Below are 26,867 nucleotides of genomic sequence, written 5' to 3' on the forward strand. Positions count from 1 at the left end.
TTGTGGATCACATGAAAAAATGTTCCTCATCATTAGCCATCAAGGAGATTCAAATCAAAACCACATTGAGATACCACCTTACACCACTTAGAATGGCCAAAATTAACAAGACAGGAAACAACATGTGTTGGAGAGGATGTGGAGAAAGGGGAACCCTCTTATGCTGTTGGTGGGAATGCAAGTTGGTGCAGCCACTTTGGAAAACAGTATGGAGATTCCTTAAGAAATTAAAAATAGAGCTTCCCTATGATCCTGCAATTGCACCACTGGGTATTTACCCCAAAGATACAGATGTAGTGAACAGAAGGGTTATCTGTACCCCAATGTTCATAGCAGCAGTGGCCATAGTCGCCAAACTGTGGAAAGAACCAAGATGCCCTTCAACAGACAAATGGATAAAGAAGATATGGTCCGTATATACAATGGAGTATTATGCCTCCATCAGAAAGGATGAATACCCAACTTTTCTATCAGCATGGACGGGACTGGAAGAGATTATGCTGAGTGAAATAAGTCAAGCAGAGAGAGTCAATTATTATATGGTTTCACTTATTTGTGGAGCATAAAGAATAACACAGAGGACATTGGGTGAAGGAGAGAAGGGAGTTGGGGGCAATCAGACACGGAAACGAAACATGACAGACTGTCAACTCTGAGAAACAAACTGAAGGTTTTAGAGGTGAGGAGGGTTGGGGGTTGGGAGGGCCTGCTGGTGGGTATTAAGGAGGACACGTATTTCATGGAGTACTGGGTGTGGTGCATAAATAATGAATCTTGGAACACTGAAAAAATAAAATTAAAAAAAATAGTATTGTATGTCACCTATACTTCAAAAAAAAAGAGGGGGAGAATAGAGTGTGGAATTTGCTAATGTACTCAAATTTCAGTTGCTATCAATTTAAACTTACATACAATGATAATTGTGAACTTCACAGTAACCTTAAAGCAAAAACTTATGTTTAGATTTCTTATTTCTTTGTGCATGTATCATAACACTAAAGAAAAACTACTGGTTAGGAGGAAAAATGTACAGAGGAAATAAAAACTAGCCAGAAAATAAAACTAACAAATGGTAAGGACATACAATGACTTCAAGTATAAATGGACTGTATCCTCCAAAAGACAGCTGAATGGATTAAAATAAAAGCATATTTATATGCTGCCTACAGAGCCTCACTCCAGAAGCACACACAATCCGCAAGTGAAGGGATGGAGTATTATACTGCATTTTGAAATCAAAAGAATTCTGGGGTAGCTATACTCCTATCAGACAAAGCAGACTTAAAAACAAAGACTATTAAAAGACGAAGGGGATGCTATATAATGATGAAAGGCAATAGTAAAATATAACATTCATCAATATATAGGCATCCAACATAAGAGTACTAAGATATATAAAGCAAATTTTAATCAACCTAAAGGGAGACATTAGTGCAATAGTGGGGGAATTGAACACACTCCACTGTAACACCTTACTCAAATACAACATAAACAGATCTATGTGATGCTACAGAGGCAATTCTATGAGGGAAGCTCCTAGCAATGTAGGCCTACCTCCCAAAACAAGAGGAATTGCAAACAATGTAACTTTACACCTGAAGGAAATATAAAAAGCATCAAGCCCAAAGTTAGTAGAAAGAAAGAAAGATCAAAGCAAAAGTTAATGAAATAGGTAAGACAGTAGAAAATTGATAAACCTTTACCAAGATTTTCCAAGAAAAATAAAAGGGGGGGGGGCTCAAATAAAATCAAGTGAAAGGGGAAATTATAACTGATACCACAAAAAAGCAAATGATCACAAGAGACTTCTGTGCGTAGTTAGGCTAACAAACTAGACCACTTAGAATAAATGGATCGATTCTTACAAACTAAGAATCTAACACTGAATCATGAAAAAATAGGAAGTCTGAATAATCTGATTACTATTAAGGAGATAGAAGCTACCATTAAAACCTCCCCAAAACAAAAATCCAGGACCAGAAAGATCATTGGTAACTTCTTTCTAAGATTCAAGGATTTAATACTTATCCTTATCAAACTCTTCTAAGTAATTCAAAAGGAGGGAATACTTCAAAACTCATGAGGCCAGTATTACCCTGATACCAAAACCATACAAAAACACCACAAAGACAATTACAGTCCAACACCTCTGATGAACATAGATGCAAAAAATCTCAAAATATTGGAAAGAAAATTCAATGATACATTAAAAGGATTGTAAACCAAGATCAAGTGGATCTTGGGTTTATTCCAAGGATGCAAGGATAGTTCAACATCTGCAAAAATAAATATGACATACCACATTAACAAAATGAAAATGTTATCTTAACAGATGCAGAAAAAGCATTTGACAAAAGTTAACAACCACTTATGATTTTTTAAAAAGTGAGTATATAAAGGGAGCATACCTCAACCTCATCAAGGTCAAATTTGACAAACCCACAGTGAATACTATACTCAATGATGAAAAGTTGAAAGCTTTGCCCCTAATGGACATTAAGGATGTCCATTCTCACCACTTTTATTCAACATAGTATTGGAACCCCAAGCCATATCAGTTAAAAAAATAAAATAAAAGTCACCCCGACTGTAAGGAAGTAAAATTCACTTTTTGCAAATAACCTGATACTATACATATAGAAAACCCTGAAGACTCCACTCAAAAACTTAAATGAATTTAGTACTGTTGCAGGAGACAAAAATATGCAGAAGTCCATTGCATTTCTATAGACTAGTAAACTTTCAGAAGTCTTTAAAAAATCCCATTTACCATCACAAGAATGTCTAGAAATAATTTAACCAAGGAAGTTAAAGACCTGTACACTGAAAACTCTAAGACATTGCTGAAATAACCTAAATAAAATCCAAGTAAAAGATATTCCAAACTCATGGACTGAAAGAAAACTGCTGAATAGCCACACTACGTAAAGCAGTCTATACATTCAATGTAATCCCTATCAAAATTCCAGTGATATATTTCACAAACTACAGCAAGCAATTCTAAAATTTGCATGGAACCACAAAGGACCCTACCCAAGTAGACAAAACAATATGAAGAATGAAGCCAAAGATTAATATCCCTGATTTCAAACTATACTACAAAGCTATAATTAGAGTGTGGTATTGGCACAAAGACATAGATCAATAGAATGCAATATGTTAATCTAGGACAAAGGAAGCAGGAATATGCAATGGGGGAAAGAGTCCCTTCAATAAATAGTGTTGGGAAAATGGGATAGTTACATGCAAAAAAAAAAAAAAAGTAAACAAATGAACAAATAAAAAACCTCAACCTCTATCTTACACTACAAATTAAAAAATAAATAAAATAAAAACCTCAAATTAAGACTTAAAGACCTGAAATGGGCAGAGGACATGAACAGACATTTCTGCAAAGAAGACATCCAGATGGCCAACAGACACATGAAAAAGTGCTCCATATCACTCGGCATCAGGGAAATACAAATCAAAACCACCATGAGATATCACCTCACACCAGTCAGAATGGCTAAAATTAACAAGTCAGGAAATGACAGATGCTGGCGAGGATGCGGAGAAAGGGGAACCCTCCTACACTGTTGGTGGGAATGCAAGCTGGTGCAACCACTCTGGAAAACAGCATGGAGGTTCCTCAAAATGTTGAAAATAGAACTACCCTATGACCCTGCAATTGCACTGCTGGGTATTTACCCTAAAGATACAAACGTAGTGATCCGAAGGGGCACGTGCACCCGAATGTTTATAGCAGCAATGTCCACAATAGCCAAACTATGGAAAGAACCTAGATGTCCATCTACAGACGAATGGATAAAGAAGATGTGGTATATATACACAATGGAATACTATGCAGCCATCAAAAGAAATGAAATCTTGCCATTTGCGACGACGTGGATGGAACTAGAGGGTATCATGCTTAGCGAAATAAGTCAATCGGAGAAAGACAACTATCATATGATCTCCCTGATATGAGGGAGAGGAGATGCAACATGGGGGGTTGAGGGGGTAGGAGAAGAGTAAATGAAACAAGATGGGATTGGGAGGGAGACAAACCATAAGTGACTCTTAATCTCACAAAACAAACTGAGGGTTGATGGGGGGAGGGGGGTTGGGAGAGGGGGTGGGGTTATGGATATTGGGGAGGGTATGTGCTATGGTGAGTGTTGTGAAGTGTGTAAACCTGGCGATTCGCAGACCTGTACCCCTGGGGATAAAAATATATGTTTATAAAGCTGTAAAAAAAAAAAAAAAAAAAAAGAAAGTATGAATACCCAAGTTTTGTAGCAACATGGACGGGACTAGAAGAGATTATGCTGAGTGAAATAAGTCAAGCAGAGAGAGTCAATTATCATATGGTTTCACTTATTTGTGTTGCATAACAAATAGCATGGAGGACAAGGGGAGATGGAGAGGAGAAGGAGTTGAGGGAAATTGGAAGGTGAGGTGAACCATGAGAGACTATGGACTCTGAAAAACGATCTGAGAATTTTGAAGGGGTGGGGGGTGGGAGGTTGGGGGCACCAGGTGGTGGGTATTGTAGAGGGCACGGATTGCATGGAGCACTGGGTGTGGTGCAAAAATAATGAATATTGTTATGCTGAAAAAATAAAAAAATTAAAAAAAATACAAAAAAAAAAGAAACTAAAAATTCTAAAAGAAAACATATGCTATATAGTCCTTGATCAGTCTTAGCGATTTTATTTTTTTTTTTTTTGGATTTCACTCCAAAGGTAAGGAAAACAAAAGCAAAAAAAGGTGGTACTACATTAAACTATAAAGCTTCCACACAGTGAAGAAAACCACCACCAAAAATAAGAGGCAACCTAGTGAATGGGAGAGGTACTCACAAATCATACATTTGGTAAGAAGCTAGTATCTACAATATAGGAAGAAGTCCTATGACTCAGTAACAAAAAAAAAAAAAAAAAAAAAATCCCAATTACAAAATGGGCAGGGGAGCTCAGACATTTTTTCTGAAGATGCATACAGATGGCCAACAAGTACATGAAAAAGTGCACATCATTAACCATCAATGGAAAATGGAAATCAAAATTGCAAGGAGATACAACATGCACCTGTTAAAATGGCTATTGCCAAACAGAAGAAACTAGTGAGATGTGGAGAAAAGGGAAACTTTTTGAACTGTTGCCAGGAATATTATTTGGTGCCACTTTGGAAAACAATATGGGGGTCTCTCAAAAAGTGAAAAAGAACTACCATAAGTCCCAGAAATTCCAATACTGGGACATCAACCCAAAGAAAGTAAAAATATATATTTGAAAAGGTATGTACCCCTATGTTCATTGCAACATTATTTAAAATAAGCAAGGCATAGAAACATCCAAAGTGTCTGTTGATGGATGAATGAATCAAGATGTGGTATAGGTACAATGAATTAATAATCAGCCATTAAAAAAAAAGAAAGGGAAATCTTGTCATTTGGGACAACATGGGTAGACCTTGATTGTATTATGGTGAATGAAATAAGTCAAAGAGAAGTACTGCATGATTTCACTTACATGTGGAATCTAAACAACTACACAAAATAAAATCCAGACTTTATACAGAGAACAGAGTGTACTGACCACTTCACAGTTTACACAAATGTTCAATCACTGTTGTACACTAGAATTCAATTAAACCTCAATTAAAAACAAATTTTAAAGGGTGGCAAGGAAAAAAGAGTATCCGTCCCCGCTCTAAAGGTAATATTGCCACTGAAGAGAATATGAGGTAAAAGGGACCTACAACAGAAATTTTTAGTATCAGATCCATATAAGATATTCAACTCAAGACAGAAAAAAGGTGTCAATATTTCCATGACCTCAGTTTCATTAACAAATATAAAGTAATGGCCAACAGTTGGAAGGTAAAAGCAGGCATGCTCTTCTGGTGAAAGCATATATAGCCATACCTGAATGTATTTTTCCAGGTAATATATAGCTCAAAGCTCTCTACCTTTTGTCAGCCTAAAGGTCAGCACTGAGCTCTTATGTAACCTAAGACTATGTCTGCACATTCTAGGAACATTTATTCCAGGCTGTGTTTCCAAAGACAATTTTGACAGCAACGCTGTCGCCTTGCCATACGGATTTTGTCTAGTGTCTTCCTCTTCCCATGCATTCTGTTTTTCATGTGCACTTTACTCCCACTGTCATCATGGATAATAATGAGATCCCTGAGCCTGGTTCTTGTATCAGGTGTGGAAATAAAGATCTCACCTTTAATTCTTAGACAAGAATATCTTCCAGAGTTACTTCCCACTGTTAAGGCCAAGAACTTTGATCTCTGAGTATATTAGGGACCATTGTACATTATTGTAATACACAGCTGTAGCTCAATTTGTTTATACATACATGCTTGAAAATTTTACCCCCCAAAGTAGTATTTAGTTGTTATGCCATTCAACCATAGGTATTTATATATATTTTTTCTTTCTCTGTATTTCTTTTAGTTTCTCACAGTATCTTTTTGGTGCCCATATGCCACAAAAAAATAATCTTTATTGGAGAAAAAAAAAAGAAACTTCTTTTTAACTTAAATCAAATGTGCTACAGCAAACAACTACATGAATTAAGAAAAATTCAATAACCAGTAACATTGAAACAAGACAACCTCTAGGATATGGATCAATACCTGTTTAGTTCAGTAGCTATTTCTACTCAATGCCAAAATCATTCAGGATTAGTTTTCATTTCTAGGATTAGTTATGATAGAGAGGATAAGAAAAAACCTCACTCCTGGGGTAACAAGATAAACAGATTTAATTAAATTTTATTTTTCTGTAGGGCTACAATGAGCAGTAGAATCAAGAAAAAAAAGACTGATAAATTTTTACTCTGGAATTCAGTTTATCTTTGTAAGCAAGAGCTGCGGCAGCTTCCATACATTCCGGAAGGCATTTGGTCTGGGTAGGAGTAATCGGAAAACAGACTGCGGTAGCCTGGCAGACTCCATAGAGATCAGTAGAGATCAATACAACATTGGATGGCAGTAATTTGAATCTCAAGGAGCCCAAAATGTAGTAACAGATCACTTGACCTGGTAACTCTCCACCACAGAAGCAGCAGTGGACAAAGAGCTATGAAGCAGAGAGTAACAATTTTACACATTCTCATAGGGCTTCCATCCTAGGACCCTGCCAAATTTGAATATAAGGTAGGGCAACAAGAGCAGATACTAGAGCAAAATCCCTTACCAGATGAACCACTGGGCAGATCAAAGAGGCAGTGGTGGTACAGGAGGTTGGGGTTGGACCGAACAGAGACAAGTTCAATCTAGGTCAAGCTGCTACCCTCCCTTCAATTGTATCATACCAAGAATATGAATGATTAGCCCCATATTCTAACAATTTCATGGAATAAAGGCCATCACTCTAGAAACAAAACCAATAACTCTAATTCAGTCTCGTTTTATTACACCTAGTATCTAGGATATAAGAAGATGGGACATGGAAAGAAGGAGGCAAATGTGACCCATAATCAAAGAAAAACAGAGCCAGTAAAAAAACAGATGACCTAAGTCATTGGCATTAGCAGCCAATGACTCTAAAAATCAACTATACAAGTGTTAAAGAATTTATAGGGAAAGATAGATATAATATGTGAAAAGATATTTCCGAAGGGAAAAGTAAACTAAAAATAGAAATTCTAGAGCTGAAAAAAAACAGTGTCTGAAATAAGTCATTGGAGTGTTTAGCAGATTGAACACTGCACGTAAAAAATTGTTTAATGGCCAGAAATTACTCCCGATCTAGTAGACACACATCCCTTTGTGATAGGGCTTTACCATTCTTCTCATACAGAGATAGCAAAAATTTCTATACCCTAAAAAGAATAGTTGGCTTAGCAACTTGCTTTGACCAAGAAAATGCAGCAGCAGTTATGTTAATCCTTCTTTTAAGGTGGGCCTTAATCTGAGACTAAACCTAAAGAGACTTCAAGCCTTCACAGAGCTCAAGAATGCCATATCTTCAAGAAGCCTGAAATGATGTCCCTTCTTGACAGAGAGGTACAACCCTCTCAGCTCTCCCAGCTGACTTTAGCTTCTAGCCAACACACCTGCTGAATTTAGCTCCATGGACGGACTTAGATGTCTCTTGTAGAAGAATGCACCATCAACTCATACTTGTGATATAACTTGCTGTTGTTTTAAGTAACTAACTTTTGTGGTGATTGATGGATAATTTATACACTGAAGGAGAAAGAATCACTCCATTTAACTACATGTCAATTCAAATTAGCAAAAATGAAGCAAAATGATAAAAACTGGTAGGGAATAAATCCAAGTGATAAATTGGTAGAGAACCCCAAGCTGGGTAAGTGAAATAAAACCACACCTGGGAACATTATAGTTAAATTGGGGCGGGGGAAGAGAGAGAACAAGAAAGAAAAAAATAAAATCTCCCAAGTAACCATAGGGGGGAAAAGACACATTGCATAGAGGAATGTTATAATGAGAACAAAAGTTAACTTTTCATCAGGTACAATGCAGGCCAGAAAGCAATGGAAATATACCAAATGGGAAAACATTCCAGGAATTAAAAATATGTATATCGGGGCACCTGGGTGGCTCAGTGGGTTAAGCCACTGCCTTCGGCTCAGGTCATGATCTCAGGGTCCTGGGATTGAGTCCTACATCGGGCTCTCTGCTCAGCGGGGAGCCTACTCCCCCCCCCCCCTTTCTCTCTGCCTGCCTCTCTGCCTACTTGTGGTCTCTATCAAATAAATAAAATCTTTTTAAAAAAAGTATGTATATCAATATGCACAGACACATGCAAATATATACTTATGTATGTGGTATGTATAAACCCACAAAAAGTCTTTTAAGTATCAAGTTCATACAATTCTACAATAGTTTTCACTCATGCATCCTTTTTATATATGGAGTTTGATGACTAAGAAGCATATCGACTTGTGTAACCAAGTCACTTATTCTCCTCTGTACTCATTGGTAACTCCTACTCAAGTCCAGCACTGATCTCATTTCCATCCCTATAGTCCGGCCTTTCCAGAATGTCATATAAATGGGATCTTCCAGTATGTAATCTTTTGTGTTCATGTTCCTTTTTAGCATAATTCATGCAATAGCCATGCTTGTTTCTGCGTGCATCACTAATTTAACCCTTTTTATTATTAAAGAGTATTTCATTGAATGAACCACAATTGTTGATACATTCACCAGCTGAGAAGACTTTGAGTTGCTTCTCATTTTTGGCAATTGCATATCAGGCAGCTATGAACACTTGTCTATCAAGTTCTTCTGGTGGAATGTTTTTGTTCCTCTTGAATAAATATTCAGGAGTAAAATTCTTTCCATACTAGTAATAGTAAATTGATGTTTCATGTATCAAGAAACTGACAGTTTTCCTAAGTAGCTTTACCATGTTGGATTTCCAAGGTCCAAGAGCTCTGAGAATTCCAGGTGCTTCATATCCTCTTGGTACTAAGTGTTTTATTTATTTTCATCCACTGTAATAGATATGTAGTGCTATCTCATTGTGGTTTTAATTTACAAGTCGCTGAGGACTAACTAAAATACAAAAGTACTAACTAAATACAAAATACAAAAATACTAACTAAAATACAAAACCCTCTAACTACCAACAGACAGGAAAAAAGAGCTCTTGCTTTTTCTAGACCTGAATCTCCATTTTCCTAATATGTATCAAAGGATGTTCTTCAGTGCCTTTCAATGAATGAAGTATTTAATTTTGATGAACCCTAATCTGTACTTTATGGTCTATGCTTTGTTTTTTCTAAGAAATCTTTGCCTAATTTAGGACCACAAAGATTTTCTTCTGTTTGAGAGATCTGGCATGTTTAGGTTTTTTATGTTTAGGTTTGTGATAGATTTAATATTAATTTTTATACAGGTTTACTTTTTTTACACATACAGTGTTCTGGCACAGTTTATCAAGAAGACTTTCCTCTCCTCATGGAGTTACCTTGTCATCTTTGTCAAATTTTTTAAAAATTCTATTTGTGTGCATCTGTTTCTGAATTTTTTGTTTTGCCTCAATGACCTTTAAGTCTTTTTCTCAATATCGCAGTCTCTTGGTATCTGCCAAAATAAATACGATATATTGTGATTAGAACACATGTAGAGTAGAATGTTCAACAATAGTACTAAGGAGGGGAAGCTGGGATAAGTAGAATTACACTTTTACAGAGTACTCACATTGTGACGTTAAGATAGGCTGTACCTTAATTACATTGTATTCTTTAGAGTCATCACTTAGAGACATAACCTTGGGGGAAAAAATAAAACACTAAAACAAAAACTCAAAATTGCCCAGGAAACAGAAAAACAATCTCTAACTTGTTCCAGACCTGACTATCCAATTTCCTACTGTGTAGGAAAGGCTGTTCTACACATACAGATTATTCTCTCACCAAGTATCTACTGAATATCTACTGTATTCTAGACACTGATAAGCACAATGGATAAACAAGTGATGAACAGTCATAGGCCTTGCATTCATGCACCTCAAACATGGAAGTTTTATTCGTGGGTGTTTTCCAGTTCTGAGAGCTACAATTAGAAATCGAACAGAGTACTATCAGATGTAATGAAGAACGAAGGAAATGAGTGTCTACTGGCAATCCCAGGGTTCAGATCACAAACACTGCCAGTTTTCTTCTCCTTCTAGGCCTGTGAGAAAATGATACTTCCCTGGCTAGTGCCTTGACCAATGAAATGTAGGTAGAAATGATGCATCATTTCAGGCAGATTTAAGAACAGGATCACAATTTTTCACATGTTCTTCTCTTACCTCAGTAACAAAAGATCTTAAGTTCAAATGAGCATCCTATGCAATGGTGAATTTCAAACAATCCTTGAGTGACTTACCAACTCACATTGGACATTAAAAAAAAAAAAAGGAAAAAAAAAAACCCTCATGAGTTTCTCATATATTAGGTTATTAAAAAGAACATAGTCCAATGTGATACAGAGGGGTATAGAAAGACCTAAGACCCAGAAGAGAAATAGGACATAGGAGCCACGTGGGGGTGGGTGGGTAGTGTTCCAGGAAAATGAATAGCAAATCTAAAAGCCTTGGAGTAGTAAAGATTATTCATATGAGGAATGGAAAGCACACCAGGAGGGTATGACATAGTGAGCAATTCAAGAAGGGCAGGATTAAGGGATGAGTGCAGAGAAGTCTTTAGAGACAGGATTATTCAAGGTCTTAAGAGGCTGTTTTCTAAATACAGTAGAGGGTACTTGAGGTTTTTATTTAATGCAGACATGTTTATATTTTAGTTGCATTCCTCTGGACATTGTGGGGAGAATGGATTTGGATTGTTGGACAAAGAAAGCAGCAAGACTCACTCGGACATTTTATGTAATCAGCAAGACAGGCCCTGACCTACAGGAGGTAATCACAGTGGGAATAAATAGAATGGATTTTGGAGTTGGAGTTGGCAAATGTGATAATGGTTACAATGCAAGGAGGAATAGTGATGGAGAGCAGGGTGGCAATAATGGCTACCAAATGACTGGCTCCTGCAGCAGGAGGGAAAGGTAAGTTGGTGAGAAAGATCATGAATCAGGTGAAAGGGCTGGTGGAAAGAGTGAGCTCTCTGGAACATGTTAGATTTAGGAGACTTATGGGATACCTAAGAAGACATTGTCACAGAGTATTGGCAATATTAATCTAAATCTAAGCAGGATTATGTGTTATAAAAACAAATTTAGAAATTATTGGTATTTTAAGCAAAAAAAAAAGAAAAAGTCCTTAAGAAAAAAAGTGACAAAAGGGAAAAAAAAGAATGCTGATGAATACGGTATTTGGAAGTTTTTAGTAGAAAGGGGACTGACATAAAAAAAGATAAGTTAGGTAGGAAAAAAAACAGGAAAAGGAATATCAAAATTCAAAAGACCAATGTTTAAGATAAAGACATTTCAAGGTCATCTAAGGACTCCAAGTTCTTCATGAAGGGTTATAAATTTCTTACAAACAAATAGATTTCTGATATTAGCAAGAGTAGTTAGTGTTAACAGTAAAATCCAGACTGGACTGACTTGAAAGATTAAGAATTAAAAAATAAAGATGGCAATATGGATGGCAATATTGACAACTCCATTAGAGAGGCTGAGTTATAAAGCATAGAGCCACAGACCAGTTTATTGAGAGTTGATATGGCTTCAAAAGATGGTTTTTGTTGGGCTTTAACAGGAGGTGCATGAGATTATTCAAATGCTCATTATAAGTATTCTAAACAAAACCCATTTCTTCCTTCCCCTTTCCAGCCCCAGCCATATTCCCATATAATCACACACCTAATTGATTAGCACACCTAATCAAATTGTTTCCATCCCTAAAATGGATCTTGAATCCATTCTGTTATCTCCATTTCTATTGTCTTTGCATTTATGTTTTCATGTCTCAACAGAACTTTTAATATAGTATCTACCCAGAGTTAGCAAGATGTAAGGTTAAGATTACAGTACTCCAGACTGACCAGTTAGCCCATGACTTCTGACCTTCAACTGCCAAAAGTTAAGATACAACTATAAAGTTAGAAGGATGAGTCCACACAAGACAATCCTCACTTCAGACACCAACTACCAGTTTGGGAGTTTTCTATGACCTTCCTTGGTTTTATCATTTGTTGGAAAACTCCTAGAATTCACTGAAACCTGTTGTATTCATCATTACATTTATTATAGGAAAAGGAAAATAAGAACCAGCTAAAGGAAAAGAGGCATAGGGCAGAGTCTAGGAGGATTCCAAGCATGGAGCTTTAATTGTCCTCAGAATATAACACCTCACAGCATCAATGTGTGGTAATACATATGAAGTATTGCCAAACCGGAAAGCTCACTTCAACTTCAGTGTTGGGAGCTTATATTAGGGCTTTGTTACTTAAGTATGATTGTCTACATAGTTGAACTTAATCTCCAGCCCCTAAGACTGGCCTGGGATTCCAGTTCCAGTGTAAGATCTCTGTTCTACAGTCTATCCTACTAGGTGTTCCCTCCAAGGATCACATTTCTTTCATGTTTCCATGCTTTTGTACATGCCGGGCTCTCTGCCTGTTCTGTCTTCTTCACTGACAACCTCATACTCCTCGTCTAATACTTATTTATCCTTTAGAAACTCTTCTCACCTCCTCTGGCAAAGCCTTCCAGATTCCATTAGTTCTAACTTGCTTCTCTACATCTTCACATGTTACTCTGTTCACACTCCTTTCAACACCATTAATTTGTTTCTTACACCAGATCATTAGTACACAACAGTATCTATATGACCAAGTTCTAACAAAAAGTCCTAACATATGACAAATCTTAAGTATATGAATGGGTAACCGAGTGACTACTGGTCTACGTCCAAGCCTTTAAAATGGAAGTCAAAACTCTTCAAAATTGGCCCCTAAGTTTTACTTTTAGTGTCAACTTCTGCTGTCTTACAAATGTGCCCTGTGATATACCCAAATGCATGTCTACCCAATACACTGCATCACCATGATTCTATAAGTTTATTCCAGTCTCAGTGTGAATAGTCTTTTTTTTTTTTAATTTTATTTATTTGTCAGAGAGATAGAGTACAGGCAGGCAGAGTGGTAGGCAGAGTCAGAGGGAGAAGCAGGCTCCCCGCGGAGCAAGGAGCCCAATGCGGGACTCGATCCCAGGATGCTGGGATTGTGACCTGAGCTGAAGGCAGCCACTTAACCGACTGAGCCACCCAGGCGTCCCAATGAATAGTCTTCTTTAAGCACCCCCATTCCCATTGTCTTCTTCTAAATCTTTGTTTTTGGGATACCTGGGTGGTTCAGTCAGTTAAGTATCTGCCCTCTGCTCAAGTCATGATTCCAGGGTCCTGGAATCAAGTCCCATATTGGGCTCCTTACTTGGCAGGGAGCCTGCTTCTACCTCTGCCTGCTGCTCTCCCTGCTTGTGCATGAGCGCGTTCTTTCTCACAATTAATCTTTAAATAAAAATAAAATCTTTGTTTTCTAAAGCTCAGCCCAAATATCCCTTTGTTAATGTGTCCTTAGTTCTGACACTCCTCCAAACTTTACCTCATAAAGCTTGTGTGGATTGATTCCAAAATACAAAGGAATGAAACCACTAAATACAAAAATAAGGCTATGTTAAATGACTTTGTCATGAAGTAATTTCATAGGCTTTTTACTTGTCCAGAACCTCCTGAAGATACTTCTTAGGTCACAGTTTAGAAAACAGAATAGCTCATCATTTCTTCAGCTCAACATGGGAGTGAAATAACAGTCTGATTACAATAGCTCATCAATAGTTCTCACTTAGTCAAGAGTCAATTGGAGAAAAAAATTGGAGCCTGGTTCAGAGTTAGCCCTGATATGGACTACTGGCTCCAAAACTTAATGAGTGTTTGACATGTGCAAGTATCACAGGGTCCCAGATTCTCCATCTGGAAGAAAACTTCTACCTCATAGAGTCATCGTGAAGATGGGAGTCCATGGACTATGTAAGTACTCAGTGACAGGAAGATAGGGAAACAGAGGATCTATTATACCACTACAAGGTAAACCAAAAACTTCTTAACTCCAGAACACTATTGTTTACCCCCAAAGTCAACCTCCCTGCCCTTCATGAAAGGAGTTAGCACGTATATTCTCCCTTGGCCTGTGATATTTTAACATTTGCCGAAGTCACAAAGCTGCACATCTTTCCTTTTCTGCCAAAATAAGAAATGTTCCTAATGACATGCCTATTGCCCTTGCATTTTAACTTTGTTAACTAGACAAGACAGTGTTTCCATGGTCCACACTGCTTTCCTCCAATAGAAACAAGAGCCATGGCAAGTTTCTTTCCATAAATACCACAATCATCTCTTTCACTCTTGCCACAACTTAGAGGTTTGCTGGCATGGTCTACAAGACCAACCACTCTAACCTCGCCCCATGAAGTAGACAGGTGAAGGATGAGAGGACTTAACGCTTCCAAGGTGGAACACCCTTGGTCATTCGTCGATTTACTGAGAGAGGGACCTGGAGTCAACAGAAGCCTAAGTAAACAAAGACCCTAAAGGAAAGCAGTGACCACAGCACTCTTACTTGATCGGTACCTTACAGTGACCCTCCATTCTCCTCATTCTGCTTACTTCAGAACATTTTTACACCAACTACGCCACATGCTATTCTCACAGCCACCAGGAGGAGGCATGGCAAATAGTCCTATTTTACATATAAAGAAAGTGAAGCACAAGGAAGACATGGGGCTTATCTGAATATCACAAATGGTTGTTAAGAAATCCAACAGCATAGCTGAGGTCCTCAATTAACAGACCCAGATTATTCCTAGAGATTAAGTTCATAACATTTTTGTATCACCTTTCTTCATCTACCCTATCCTCAGATTGTTCTAAAGATACAGCTGTATGGGGTTTAACATCCAAGCCATTCACATTTGTAAGTCAAGGAATTAAGATTTGAATTTCTTTTTAGGCCTATCAGTCAACTTAATCAGGCTCCAACTAGAGTCTGCTCTTCTCAGACATTGGACATTTTTTACACAACCTCTGCTATTGTCAGCAGGGATAGTTTCCTTCCCAGAACTATTCTTGAGCTTCTATTATTCTACTATTTTGATGTTTTATATATTAAAGTAGTAAGTTTTTAAAGAAATAGTAGAAGCTTACAAAGATACTCAGACCCAACTAGTAAATTGATTAACATGTGACCTCTAGAAGTTTCCTTAAGAGTGTCCTCATATTTTACTTCACATTATTTTTCTTCATATTGTTTTGAAATTTTGTTGCAGGTGAACAAGGGAAGAACTTTTTACATACAGCTGAGATGAGGGGAAAGTGGGTAGAACAGCACTCTTAAGCAGGGTTCAATGAAGACAAAAGGTCCCAGGATAATCTTAGCAGATTATGTCTTAATTTCTCCCAAGAAATTATAAATGGCCAACATTTGTAATTTGAGAATTACCATGTTAAAAATTTTCATTGATTTTTATCAAAAATATTTCTTTTTTTTTCTTTTTCAAGTATCAAAAATATTTCATTTATTATTTGCATTTCTGATAACAAGGAGATAAAACCACAATTAGATAGCACCTTATGCCTTCTGCAATAATTATTTTTGAAGGTTTTGGTGAGAATACAGAGAAACTGGAATCCTTGTATACTGTTCAGAAGAATGTAAAGACATAGTCTCCCACAGTCCCCACAGTCAAAACAGTAATGAAAGGAATCAAAATTGAGCTACTATATAACCCAGAAATCTCATTAATGAGTATAGACCCAGAAGAATTGAAAGCAGAATGTTGAAGAGATAACTGCACCTGTACATTCATTTCAGATTATTCACAATAGTCCATACATGGAAATAACTCAAATGGCCATCAACAGGTAGGTAAAGAAAATGTGGTACATTCATTCAGTAGACCATACCGTCTTAAAAATAAATTAAAAGTTAAAAAAAAGGTGGAAATGCTGCACATGTGACCGCAGAGATGAACCTGGAGGACATTGTGCTAAATGAAACAAGCCAGTCACAAAGCACAAGCATTATATGATTTATATGACCTATCTAAATTTGTTAAACCCAAATAGAATGGTGGTTTTCCAATGCCTAGAGGAAAAAGCTAATGAGTAATCACTGTCCAATAGGTATAAGATTTCAGTTATACATGCTGAATTCTAAAGATCCACTGAACAACAGCATGCCCACAGACAACATTATGTCATGCACTTAATTGGTTAAGAGGATAGATTTTGCATTATGTATTCTTATCACAGCAAGAGTAAGGGGAAAGAGCCCTCTTAATCTGGTTTCCAAGATGACATTCAAGCTAGGTACCTGGGTCTCATGAGGGACCTTAGCAGCTCAAAGTTAAAGGCACTGCACAGATTGGGAGAGGAACACTCTCCCTTCTCGTGTACAAGATACAGTGAGGCCCCAGGGTAAGCAAAACCATGTTGGAACTCCTAGATTGGGCAGCTTTGGGCCTATCAATAGAGGTCCCTAGGATCAAGAACATTAATAGCGTTCTGTGAGGACTAGAAAGCACCTCATCAAAGCCCTCTGCATAGCTAGGAGACGAAGAGAAATGAGCAAGGAAAAGATGAATGCAGAGCTTGAAATGAAAAAGAAGTAAGAGCTTTGTTTCTGAGAATATGTAGTGCCCCTGAGGACTACCAGAAATATTAGTATTTTTAAGAGCTAAGGATCTAAAATGTAGTGTAGGTAGATGAACCACTAATTTAGGCAAAGGTGATATTTCCTGTCCAAAGATTGGCAGGATGTGGGGAAAAAAAAAAAACAGATTTTAATAAAGGATATTAAAGGTAGATTCTTAGCAAGTATATCCTAGGAATATTCATGTATTAGAGAAAGCAAGATTAATAAACAGCTTCAGGACTTATCCTGTGTCCTTGAAGTGGCCTGAAATAATTTTGGAAAACAAGTGACTTTTCTTTTTTTTAATCAATGACTTTAAAAATACTGTCTTTCAGTGCTGAACATTGTTAGTGAAGAAAATGTGGTCACTGTGATTAAGGAATTTTAATAGAGCTAGTATTCTTTGTTCCTTGATATTTTTCCAAAAAAAAAAAAAATCTTGCAGAATAAGGCATTCCCTTTCTCAGGTCCTTCTATTGGTATAAAAAATTCATATAGACTCAACTGTTTTTAAAAGCTAGACTCTTGAGGTACCTGGGTGGCTTAGTCAGTTACGCAGCCAACTCTTGATTTAAGGTCAGGTCGTGATCCTAGGGTCCAAGGATCCAGCCCCATGGCAGGCTCTGTGCTCAGTGGGGAGACTGCCTCAGGACTCTCTCCCACTGCCCCTCCCCCTACTTGCTCACACTCTGACATAGACCAATCTTCAAAATAAATCAATAAATAAAAGCTATACTCTCAATGGGAATACATCTACAATGGGATACCTTTATAAATGATTATTCATACATATCTATACATAAAGAAAACATTCACTATATCAGGTCTATTTGTAATAGGCAGAAAAACAAGGTAATGACACAATTCTAGTTCTTAACATTTGGCATAAGGCAGTCATAATATCTGACACTGGTTAAGCTTTAAATGGAATTATGTTCCCACCCATAAAAAATTATACAGTTATGTTGAAGTTCTAACCACTGGTACCTTCAAATGTGATCTTATTTGGACATAGGGTCACTGGAGATAAAATAAACATGAGGTTTTACTGGAGCAGTATGGGTCTATGATCTAGTGTAACTGGTATCCTTGTAACATGATGGCCATGTGTAAACACACACAGGGCAAATGGCATGTGACAACAAAGGCAAAGATTGGAGTTACACACCTACAAACAAAGGAATGCCAAGGATTACCAACAAACCACCATAAGCCAGGAAGAAAAATCAAGGTTTCAAAGAAACATGGTCTTATAGGGGAGCCTGGGTGGCTCAGTGGGTTAAAGCCTCTGCGTTTGGCTCAGGGCATGATCTCAGGGTCCTGGGATCAAGTCCCGCATTGGGCTCTCTGCTCAATGGGGAGCCTGCTTCCCGCTCTCTCTGCCTGCCTCTCTGCCTACTTGTGATCTGTGTCAAAAAATAAATAAAATTAAAAAGAAAGAAACATGGTCCTACAGACATCTTAATTCTGGACTTGTGGACTCCACAACTATAAGACAGTAACTTTGTTGTGTTAGGTTGCAGTCTGTGGCACTTTGGTAGGCAATCCTAGGAAGCTAATACAGGTGATAATTAGGCCACTAGTTACAATCTCTACCATCCTGTTCTATCTACACTCTTAAAATTCTTGAGAAGCCACCTGAGAAAGTGTTCCCAACTCTCCAATCCCTCCCAGGAAACAGGACATCCATGTCCCTTGTCCTGTAACTCCACAAGTGCTTTCTATTTGAGTACATACAAATGGTTCTTTGCCCCATTGATGGGCTTGGCTATAAACTTGTTCAGACTAAGGGGTGCCTGGGTGACTGTTGAGTGGCTGACTCTTGGTTTGGGCTCAAGTCATGATCTCAGTGTCATGAGATCAAACCCATGTTAGACTCTGTGCTCAGCAGAGTCTTCTGTGCTGCCTGGGTGAAGTATGTTGAGCATCTGACTTTTAGGTTTGCCAAAACCTAAGTTGTGATCTCATGGTCATGGGATTGAGCCCACTGAAGCATCTGTAATCTACATAAGAAAAAGGTCTCAGCCACTGCTCCCAAGATAAAAAAGGTAAGCATCAAGTATCTGAACCCAAACTGTCCCCATCAAGTGCAGTCAATCCAAGCCAAGCCCAAGAGGGATATAATAGAAAGACATATTAACTTCTAAGTGAGCAATCTTCATTTTGGTAAGCCACTGTGTTTTGGGGGTTGTTACTAGGAATTATTATAAATAGCCAATTGGGACATTAACATTATCGGTTTTTTATTCCTTGTTTAGGCTTCAACTCCACATTTCTATATGGTTTTCTGAACTCTAGACCAAAATCTTCAAGAATTTTTGTGTATTATTTCCCCCTAAATCTTCAAAGAAATCCTCATTTGAATAGCCTTAATGAAGTCTATTAGGGAAATGTACCCTCTACTGAAGAATAAACATACCTGTACTTGAGGACAAATCTTTTTTTTTAAAGATTTTATTTATTTATTTGACAGAGAGAGATCACAAGTAGACGGAGAGGCAGGCAGAGAGAGAGAGAGGGAAGCAGGCTCCCTGCTGAGCAGAGAGCCCGATGCGGGCCTCGATCCCAGGACCCTGAGATCATGACCTGAGCCAAAGGCAGCGGCTTAACCCACTGAGCCACCCAGGTGCCCGAGGACAAATCATTTTAACCACTCAAGGAAAACCTCACCTTCAAATAGAAGAGATACAATGTATTTATATTTCACCATTTCTTTCTTGAGCATCTCCTAGTGTTCCTCCCTATGACAAGTCAGTAAGAATCATATAGAGAGATAGAGGATAGATAGATGGATAGGTGTGTGTATATATATATTATACACATACACACATGAACATACACACACACACACACACTCAGAAAATGGACTTTTATTCCCTCATTTTATCTGTTGTCTTTGCTAGTACACTGTAACACTTCAAGATAATGGGGAAACACAGGACAACGGCAATTAGGAGCAAGGATTATACATCAAGACATTCCTCACATATTAACCCAGAAAGAAAGAGATGGCATGGTATGTTAACTTCTGATAGATAGACCAAGTTCTAAATTGGCCTCTCACATCTGGTACACAGATACACCTGCAAAATACTCTTTTGATAACCTCACTAACAAAGGAAGTCAACTAACGTGACTTGGGAAAAAGTGCAAAGTTTGGGAAGACAGGAAGGAAGGCTCCAGGATGAAGTTCATTCTTAGCAGAAGTCAATCTAGTTCTGGATAAGGCAGATGTGGTCCATATACACTATGGAGTATTATGCCTCCATCAGAAAGGATGAATACCCAACTTTTTTATCAACATGGATGGGACTGGAAGAGATTATGCTGAGTGAAATTAGTCAAGCAGAGAGAGTCAATTATCATATGGTTTCACTTTTTTGTGGAGCATAAGAAATAACACAGAGGACATGGGGAGATGTAGAGGAGAAGGGAGTTTGGGAAATTGGAGGGGGAGACGAACCATGAGAGACCATGGACTCTGAAAAACAATATGAGGGTTTAGAAGGGGCAGGGAGTGGGAGGTTAGGGTGAGTCTGGTGGTGGCTATTATGGAGGGCACATATTGCATGGAACACTGGGGGTGGTCCATAAACAATAAATTCTGGTACACCGAAAAGAATTTTTTTAAGTTTTTAAATTTTTTAAAAAAAGAAGTCAATCTAGTTCAATTAATCTTCTCTGGGACATTACAACACAAGATCTTCCCAGGAATATTTCAAGTAGGAATCAGCCAGTACTTAAGAACCTTCTTTCCTTCCTCAGGAATGAACTGATAAATAGTTATGTTCCACACCCCACCACCCCACCCCCGCAAATAACCATCAGCACAGTTACTCTAACCTGGAGTGGGGAAACATCAACTGTCACAAGAGAAGAACATTCTGGAAATGAAACAAAACACAGGACTCCCACAGGTGAGTCTGTACCTGTACTGGAAGTAAAAGGGGTGGCAGGGTGGAGCAGCATTCATCAGAATGGCCAGGAGTAACCAATGAAATAGTCACAGACTGGAAGAAAAGGTGGTGACAGTCATACTGGGCAGAGCTGACAATGGGCATTCCTCCCTGATGCTGACTGGAAATGTTCATTCCATTTGCTCAACTTATAGTACATGCTTGCTTTCACATATGCAGATGTATTACATCATTTCATCCTCACAAAAAACTTTATGAGGTAGGAATGAGTAATAGCATTTGTTGGCTAAGGCTGCTACCACTAATTACCACATACTGGGAGATTTAAAACAAATTTATTCTCACACATCTGGAGGCCATAAATATGAAATCTATGTGTAGGCAGGGCTATGCTCTCTAAAGCCTCTAGGAGAAGATCTTTTCCTGCCTCCCCCAGATTCTGGTAGCCTCATGTTACATGGCTTGTGGCTGCAACATTCCAACGTCTGCCTCGTTCTTCATAGCACTGTGTTCTCTTTGTGTGTCTTTCTTCACAGGGCATTTTCTTCTTGTAAGAATAACAGTCATGTTGAAAGAGCTCCCCATAATGACCTTCTTTTAACTTTATTTTATCTACAAAGACCAAATTTCTAAACAAGGTCACTTTCATAGGTACCCACAGTTAGACCTTCAACTTAGGGAGTGGACACAATTCAACACCTAACAGTTGCCCCCATTTTATAGGTTAAAAATATGAATTTTACAGTTGTCACATGAGAGTTTAGACCATCAGCAATTAACAAAACAAGGACTTCAACCAGATCTGACTTCTTATGGTGAACTTTTCCTACCATATGACAAAGCCCTACCCATCCTCTCCAGAGCCACTTACACAGAGTTGTCGCTGCAGCTATAGGAGCCCCTTAAGGGTTAACCTACAGGAAGTGGATTAAGAGTGCAATACCCAGAAAGGGCTGATGAACAGAACCCAGTGGTCAACTGCTTAGAAATGGCTTTGAAATTTTTTGTCCACATGGCCAGGTACCTAGAGTGACTTAAGGTAACTCATAGATCCTACACAGTCACAATTCCAGAATGCCCAGGATTCAAAAGTTTTTCCTTTGGATTTTTAAGTGTTTTATGCCAATATAAATATTGTGGTTTATTTAGCCTAATCAAGTTTATTTTGTACTTGTTACTTTAAGGGTCCTTTTATAAATGAAGATCTTTGTTCATTTACTTAGAGATATTGTAGGCTATATGGGTAAATGGATGGTTAAATTATGACAGGCACTTACTGGGAATACAAATGATAGAGTGTGGATAGGGAATATGGTGGAGTAGGAAGACCCTAATTCACTTCATCCCACAGATACAACTAGGCAAAACATTAGTGTAAATAACCCAGAAAACAACCCTAAGACTGGCAGAATGTACTCCACAAATTAGGATAAAGAGACCACCTCTTAGAAGGTAGTAAGGGCAGAGACACAGTGAAGACCTAAATAAACCATGGGCCCATCCACAGGAGGGAAGGAGGGGCTGGCTGGTGTGAAGATAGTAGAGAAGAGACCCTCACACTAGGGAGATGGATCCCCTTAACATTTAGCTTTGAAAACTAAAGGGGCTTCTTCAATTTCTTTCATGAGTGTTCTGTAGTTCCTCGAGTACAGATCCTTTACCTCTTTGGTTAGTTTTATTCCCAGGTATCTTATGGTTCTTGGTGCTATAGTAAATGGAAACTATTCTCTAATTTCCCTTTCTGTATTTTCATCATTAGTGTATAAGAAAGCCACTGATTTCTGTACATTGACTTTTTATCCTGCCACATTACTGAATTGCTGTATGAGTTCTAGTAGTTTGGGGGTGGATCATGTCATCTGCGAAGAGAGAGAGTTTGACTTCTTCATTGCCAATTTGGATACTTTTCATTTCTCTTTGTTGTCTGATTGCTGTTGCTAGGACTTCTAATACTATGTTGAACAAGAGTGGTGAGAGTGGGCATCCTTGTCGTGTTCCTGATCTCAACGGGAAGGCTACAAGCTTTTTCCCATTGAGGATGATATTTGCTGTGGGTCTTTCATAGATTTGATGAAGTTCAGGAATGTTCCCTCTATCCCTATACTTTGAAGTGTTTTAATCAGGAACGGATGCTGGATTTTGTCAAATGCTTTTTCTGCATCAATTGAGAGGACCATGTGGTTCTTCTCTCTTTTATTGATTTGTTCTATCACATTGATTGATTTGCGAATGTTGAACCATCCTTGTAGCCCAGGAATGAATCCGACCTGGTCATGGTGGATAATCTTTTTAATGTGCCGTTGGATCCTGTTTGCTAGGATCTTGTTGAGAATCTGAGCATCCATATTCGTCAGTGATATTGGTCTGAAATTCTCCTTTTTGGTAGGGTCTTTGCCTGGTCTGGGGATCAGGGTAATGCTGGCTTCATAGAAAGAATCTGGAAGTTTTCCTTCTGCTTCAATTTTTTGAAACAGCTTCAGGAGAATAGGTATTATTTCTCCTTTGAAAGTTTGGTAGAAATGTTGAAAAACAAAACAAAACAAAAAAAAAAACTGGGGGCATCACGTTACCTGATTTCCAGCTTTACTACAAAGCTGTGATCACCAAGATAGCATGGTACGGGCATAAAAACAGACACATAGAGCAGTGGAACAGAGTAGAGAGCCCAGATATGGACCCTCAACTCTATGGTCAGTTAATCTTCGACAAAACAGGAAAAAATATACAGTGAAAAAAAGACAGTCTCTTCAATAAATGGTGCTGGGAAGACTGGGTAGCTATATGTAGAAGAATGAAACTCGACCATTCTCTTACACCATACACAAAGAAATTCAAAATGGATAAAAGACCTCAACGTGAGACAGGAGTCCATCAGAATCCTAGAGGAGAACATAGGCAGTAATCTCTTCGATATCAGCCACAGCAACTTCTTTCAAGACTTGTCTCCAAAGGCAAAGGAAACAAAAGCCAAAATAAACTTTTGAGACTTCATCAAAATCAAAAGCTTCTGCACAGCAAAGGAAACAGTCAAGAAAACAAAGAGGCAACCCACGGAATGGGAGAAGGTATTTGCAAATGACAGTACAGACAAAAGATTGATATCCAGGATCTATAAAGAACTCCTCAAACTCAACACACACAAAACAGATAATCATATCAAAAAATGGGCAGAAGACATGAACAGACACTTCTCCAATGAAGACATACAAATGGCTATCAGACACATGAAAAAAATGTTCATCATCACTAGCCATCAGGGAGATTCAAATTAAAACCACATTGAGATACCACCTTACACCAGTTAGAATGGCCAAAATTAGCAAGACAGGAAACAACATGTGTTGGAGGGGATGTGGAGAAAGGGGAACCCTCTTACACTGTTGGTGGGAATGCAAGTTGGTGCAGCCTCTTTGGAGAACGGTGTGGAGATTCCTCAAGAAATTAAAAATAGAACTTCCCTATGACCCTGCAATTGCACTACTGGGCATTTACCCCAAAGATACAGATGTAGTGAAAAGAAGGGCCATCTGTACCCCAATGTTTATAGCAGCAATGGCCACGGTTGCCAAACTGTGGAAAGAACCAAGATGTCCTTCAACGGACGAATGGATAAGGAAGATGTGGTCCACATACACTATGGAGTATTATGCCTCCATCAGAAAGGATAAATACCCAACTTTTGTAGCAACATGGATGGGACTGGAAGAGATTATGCTGAGTGAAATAAGTCAAGAAGAGAGAATCAACTATCATATGGTTTCACTTATTTGTGGAGCATAACAAATAGCATGGAGGACATGGGGAGTTAGGAGAAGGGAGTTGGGGGAAATTGGAAGGGGAGGTGAACAATGAGAGACTATGGACTCTGAAAAACAATCTGAAGGGTTTGAAGAGGTGGGGGGTGGGAGGTTGGGGGAACCAGGTGGTGGGTATTAGAGAGGGCACAGACTGCATGGAGCACTGGGTGTGGTGTAAAAACAATGAATACTGTTATGCTGAAAATAAATTTTTAAAAAATGAAAAAAAAAAAAAACTAAAGGGGCTGAATTTCATGAGTTCTTAAGGACCATCAGGATTCAAGCCTAGAACTTAAAAAATCAGCAAACTCAGTTCTGGGAGAGCCTTGGAAGGTGTTAAGAAGCCAAGTCATCATTCTCTGAAAGAATACAATGAATCTTCGGTGGTGATCCACAACATAGTAGCAGTAGTTTGGCAAAAAACACCTGGGGCATATAGGAGGAAGATTTATTTACTTATCTCAGGGTAGCAGATTCCCTGAGGAACTTCTCCAGGAATAAAGAAGCAGGTAGTTGCCATTTCCCTCCCCCACTCCTCAGCATAAACATACAGCCACCTACAGGAGCCAGAGGAGCAGGGAGATTTACTAACTTCCTTACACCAATCCCTGCCCCCTCCAAGGGCCTTGACAGATTTGCCTTTTCCAGTCATGCTTGCCTAAGTCCCTATACTACAGGTCTCCTTTCCCAGAACAATTGCACAAAACTTTCCAATACCACATTTCCCAACCCATGCACTTGGCGAGGCCTTGGTCACAGCAGTGACCTCACCAAGGGAAGCCCTGCACACACCTTGTTAAAACTGCAAGCCTCTCCCCAATTAGCCTAGTCCTGGTGGCCCCTCTCATAGGCACAAACTTTGTGGGTACTTTACAGCCATCCTCCTCCAATTTGCTCCTACCTAGAGCCCATTCCAACTGAGGCCACAATCCTGATGGTATGCAAGCAGCCCTGACAGGCAAACGTCACTCCCAAGTCACTCCTGGCCTGGGTTGAGGGGAAGATAACTATATACACTAAAATGAGGCCGTAACAGGGGGCTAGAGGCAGAGAAGTGGTCTGACTGCAGGCCCCAACCAACAAAAGCTTCTCAAGGGACAACATAGGGAATGCACCTTACAGTTTGGTACCATTGTACCTCTGGCAAATGGATGGTCTGACTAAGCTCAAGTCCAAAGTGGCCCCAGTGTGTCCTACTAACAGGACAGGGACCAAACACTACCCTAAAACAGGCAGAGAGCCACAGCACAGGACTGGACTGAAAGAAACAAGCGGCCAAGACACAGCAGGTCACAGGAAACACAAAGGACACACCGGGTTCTGGGCAACAGGTGACACTGCACTGCAGGACCTCTTCTTCATAAGGTCATTGTTTTCAGGACCAGGAAACACAGTAGAGTTTCCTAACACACAGCAACACACAGACACAGAGTTAGACAAAATGAAGAGACAGGAGTATGCCCCCAAACAAACAGGACAATTTTCATAGACCTGAGGGAATATGGGCAAGTGAAAAACATCTCCCTGAAGAGGATTTACAGATGTCAATTAAGCTTAGCATTACTCGTCACTGGGGAAATGGAAATTAAAACTATGATAAGACCTTATATACTGATTAGAATAGCTGATTTAATAAAATCATTTAATATGGTATTTAATAAAATAACAAATACCATAGAGGACATGAAAAAACTAGATTGGTCATTGTAAGGACCTATTTTACATTTTTATATTTTAGCAAGAGGCTTTCATTGAGGTTAAACAAAAACCTTGTTGTTTAACCCTTAAACTGTCCCTGCTCCCCTTCCCCCAGGGGATTCACTTAAAAACAAGTCCCGGAAACCAGCTCCAGGTAACAAAGCCCAGATACAACGGTGGGTCAGGCCAAGTGGAGACATCGACAGTGGGAGGGTTGCATACGGTCTCCCTAGCTACCAAGGAGTATGGGCCCCCACCCTTTGGGAGCCTTTTGGGTGCCAATCCCAATCAAGGTGTAATAGGCTGGTTCAAATGTCTACTAGGGTAAATTGTAACTCAATTGG

Source organism: Lutra lutra, chromosome 7, assembly GCF_902655055.1.
Source record: "Lutra lutra chromosome 7, mLutLut1.2, whole genome shotgun sequence".
Classification (NCBI taxonomy): domain Eukaryota; kingdom Metazoa; phylum Chordata; class Mammalia; order Carnivora; family Mustelidae; genus Lutra; species Lutra lutra.